The sequence below is a fragment of the Eumetopias jubatus genome, unplaced genomic scaffold, assembly GCF_037043125.1.
Source record: "Eumetopias jubatus isolate StellerSeaLion01/CBP00866 unplaced genomic scaffold, mEumJub1_p1.0 scaffold_8, whole genome shotgun sequence".
Classification (NCBI taxonomy): domain Eukaryota; kingdom Metazoa; phylum Chordata; class Mammalia; order Carnivora; family Otariidae; genus Eumetopias; species Eumetopias jubatus.
The window spans coordinates 46,115,291-46,119,816 of record NW_028274814.1 but is presented as its reverse complement, the minus strand read 5'-3'; the positions used below and the strand labels follow the sequence as shown (position 1 = coordinate 46,119,816).

The 4,526-nt window shown below is 43.2% G+C and overlaps 1 pseudogene; it reads right to left on the bottom strand.

The window, feature by feature from the left end:
• Window positions 1-3,892: 3,892 nt before the first annotated feature.
• LOC114221730 (large ribosomal subunit protein eL33 pseudogene) lies at window positions 3,893-4,283 on the bottom strand (annotated as a pseudogene).
• Window positions 4,284-4,526: the final 243 nt, after the last annotated feature.

Below are 4,526 nucleotides of genomic sequence, written 5' to 3'. Positions count from 1 at the left end.
AAAAAAAAAAAAAGAACAAGCAAAAGAAAGAAAAGAAGGAGGGAAGAAGGAAAATTTTCATAAGTACTTCAGCACTAGAGCACCTAAAATCAAAACACCAATTTCTTTTTTTTTTAAGATTTTATTTATTTATTTGACAGAGAGAGGGCACAAGAGAGCACAAGCAGGGGGAGTGGGAGAGGGAGAAGCAGGCTTCCCGCTGAGCAGGGAGTCCCATGCGGGGCTCAATCCCAGGACCCTGGGATCATGACCTGAGCCGAAGGCAGATGCTTAACCAACTGAGCCACCCAGGCGCCCCCAAAACACCAATTTCTTGAAAATAGCACTTCCCAAACAAATTCTTCCCAAGGCTCAAATCTTAAAACAAATCTACCTCTGTTACTCACACACGACCATAGTGAAGACTTGTGATAGCTAGCTATACACAAGAAATAAGCAGGAAAAACAGGGAAGAGAGAGAAAAATTTTCATGGCTTCATATTCAAAATGCTGACACTTTTCTAGGAAAAAATCCCACCTATTAGTTTAAAAATTACTTAGAAATTTCTCACCAATTTCTAAAGGTTAACTGTGCTCTTATGCTTCTCATTTCCTGGAGAAAATTTTCTAGTCTTGCAAACACCTCCCTTTTCTCACTACAATGTAAGCTCTACCAGTTCTGTCCCCCGGTCTACTTTGTTCATTCATGTATGCCAAAGACCTAGAAGACCCCTGAGCACATAACAGGCCTTCCGTTAGGACTCGATGAGTGAATTCGTCAATAATGACCTCTAATGAACTCTTGTCTTCTTGCTAAATTTAGACATTTGCAAAAGTGGCACCATCAACCACTAGGTTTTTCCTGGGACTTTCCTTCACTTTTTAGTGTCAACATGATGGACTTACATAAAAGCTCTCTTTTTCCTTTTAATTCTCCTTTTCACCCCCGGTTCCCCAAGGCTGAACTGTGCTTGGACTAGGAGGTAGACTGCATTGAAAAATCGGCGAGCTTCCCGGGAAAATCCTCCATGTGTGTTGTTCAGAGGCCCAATGCCCCCTTCACACACATGTTCATTCCTCTCTCAGTTTCTGCTGTGTCCCTCTCCTACTCAGTGATTTCTTTTTTTGTTTGTTTTTTTTTTTTTTAATTTATCTTAGAGAAAGAGAGAGAGCACAAGCAGGGGGTAGGGGTAGAAGGAGAGGGAGAAGCAGACTCCACGCTGAGCAAGAAGCCTGATGCGGGACTCGATCCCAGGAGCCTGGGATCATGACCTGAGCCAAAGGCAGACACTTAATCAACTGAGCCACCCAGGGGCCCTACTCAGTGATTTCTTAGGACAGTGAACCTGACCACCCAGAGAGACTCCCCCGACCCACATTACCAAATGTTCTCTAATAGAAAATCCCCCCCCCCCCATTTCAGAATGGTAGCTTGAATTCTTGGTGCTTTCCTGGCCTGCACCTCCAGGAGGGATGGTGAGGACTGATACAGAGTCTTTAACAGGGGCCCTTTCTCAGCTTTTGAAATCCCCAGAACTTCATTCCCCTAATGGCGGCCAATTACCTCCTAATCCCCTATACTTTTATCCTCTCTGATAGTCTGTTTCCCTCAGGAGTTCTCCTACCCCTTTCGTTTGTTTCAGTTGAGCTTTCCACACAACTTGCTTCCTGCCCATCCTCTCTAGTTAGGTTAGGGAAAATAATTTTGTCACCTTGCATAGACTCCAATACACTAAAAAGGTGAACTAGCTGCAATAGCAGCACATGGGAGCTCGTGAGAAATGCAGATTCTTGGGTCCTACCTAACACGTGCTGAATCAGCATCTGCATCTTAACAAGATCCCTAGGTGCTACATAAAAGTTTGCAAAGCACCAAACTAGGCCGGTGGCTCTCAATGCTGGAATCATGGAGATGCTCTAAGAAATCCTGATGTACCCCAAACCAATTAAATCAAAACCTCTGAGGATTGAGTCCAGGGCTCAGTATTTTTTTTTAAAGATTTATTTATTTATTTATTTGAGAGAGAGAAAGAGCACATGGGGGGGAGGGTCAGAGGGAGAAGCAGACTCCCCGCTGAGCAGGGAGCCCGATGCGGGACTCGATCCTGGGACCCCAGGATCATGACCTGAGCCGAAGGCAGACACTTAACGACTGGGCCACCCAGGTGCCCCAGGGTTCAGTATTTTTAAAGCTTCTTCCAGTGACACCAGTATGTACTCAAGTTTGAGCCACTGGAGTGAAATTTTTTCTTTCCCTAGTGGTTGACTATTGGTGTAATCTCTTTATACAAAGAGATGACTGAAGTCATGATAACTCCAGGAAAAAATAGACTTCTTCTGGAACGCTAATATCTTATAAGGCACATGCTTTGGCTAGAAAAGATGTAGTCCTAACTTCCAAAGACTGTTTCTGAAGACTGGACCAGGAGGTGGTAGAACAGTGTAATGGTTAGATCAAGTTCGGCTCTTCCACTGGCTGTGACCTTTTAGCAACACAGTTTCCACATCTGTACAACAGTGATCATAATGTGATCCATCACAAGCTTTTTATCTTGAGTGGTCATTTGGTTCCTTTTTCTCCAGATTAGAACTCAACATCATAAGCCCATCGGATTTTCTTAAATAAAAAGGCTATGAAAAATCACAAAAGCCAGAGCAGAAATAAATGAAATAGAGAGCAGAAAAACAATGATTAACAAAACTAAGAGCTACTTAAAAAAAAAAAGATAAATAAAATTGACAGAAACTTAGCTAGACTAAGAAAAAAGGGAAGGGCGCCTCGCTGACTCCGTCTGTAGAGCGTGTGACTCTTGATCTCCGATCTCGGGGTTGTGGGTTCAAGCCCCCATACTGGGTGTAGAGATTACTTAAAAATAAAATCTTTAAAAAAAGTTCCTATTTTTTTGGTGAGTGGATAAAAAGCAGCCTGCAGTCATGCGGGTTAGGAAACAGTAGGCTTCCTTGCTTCCTTCCTCTCTGGGCCCCACTTTTTTTTTTTAAGATTTTATTTTTAAGTAATCTCTACAACCAATGTGGGGGCTTGAACTTACAACCCCAAGATCAAGAGTCGCATGCTCTTCTGACAGAGCCGGCCAGGCACCCCTGGGCCCCGTTTTCTGATAGACTTCTAGTTCATGAGTACATTGGAAGTACACAGAGTGAGAAGTCACATCAGGTCAGATTTCTCCGTAGTTTTTAATCTGTCCTGGAAAATCTCTAACGGGCCTGGGTGGAGGCAGCTTTGCTTTCTCTTCTGGCAGCTCTTCCGGCCTCAGTTGCCCCGTCTGCTGCTGGGGATGGGGGTTGCCTCCACGACAGCTCCCTCTGGAGGCAGAAAGAAACTCAGCAACTACTCTAAAGTACCTGCCCCATTTGGCTGCTGTTTAATGGAAGCCCCTTGAATTGTATAACTGTTATTTGTGGTCAATAGTTTGCTGTTTGTTTGCTGTTGTTTTGATATTTCTCAGGCTATTTCTAGTACCGAAATCTGGATGGTTATGGGTTCAGAGCAATCACGCTGTAGTATACGGTACGGTACATGGACACGGTACATGGGCACGGTCGTGTGCATGTGGGGGGGGGGATGACTTAACAATCAAGTGACAGTTATATGGGCTGTTTTACTGCACTGAGATATGTTTGTATTTTGTCCAAACGGTCCTTCCAAACTGCAATACATATTTATCAGAAGCGGTAGCACTAATATCAATCAATAAGCCATAGCCTTAAAATTAAAAAAACAAAACAAAACAAAACAGTATTTTCTCTTAACTTTGAAAATATTACACTTTCATCATGGAGAATTTAAATAATACATAAGGTAAAAAGAAAAATCACCTGCAAATGAATTACTCAGAAAGAACCAGCCTGAACATTTTTGTTGTTTCTCCCCAGTCTTTTTTTTTTTTTACAAGAGAACAAATCTACACCTTTATTTACTTTTCATTAAATTTAAATCCTTGAGAGGTACAGCATCACACAGATTCTGTGGCCAATGGCTTTAGCAGGAAGGTTGCTTCGGAATTTGGCACGAACCATGCCACTGTTTCCATGAGCACAAGTTACTTTTCCCCAGATTATACTAGTTCTGTTTGGTTTGCCACCAGGAGTCACTGTGTTGTTCTTTGCTTTGTACACATAAGCACATCTCTTGCCTAGATAGAATTCCGTTTCATCTCGAGCATAAACACCTTCGATTTTAAGAAAAGCTGTGTGCTCCCTCTGGTTCCGGAGACCCCGCTTATAGCCAGCAAAAATGGCCTTGGACCACAGCCTTCCAGACATTATTTGGCATTATAGGAATCCTGTTCCCAGCAGGCCTCCACAGACTCCAAGGGGGCCCTCCCCAGTCTTATTATCCCTAAATATACGATGTAATGTTTATATCATCTCGTACTTCTTAGAGCTTTCAAAGGAGGCATGCAGTCAGAAATGAGTCTGCCCCAGACACAGCTGTAGGGCTAGAGTCCAGACTGGACAATCCATTTGTACCCGAGACAAACAGGAAGTTAGAAGTTTCTGCAGCAGGTGGGTCCCAAGGTGGAAAA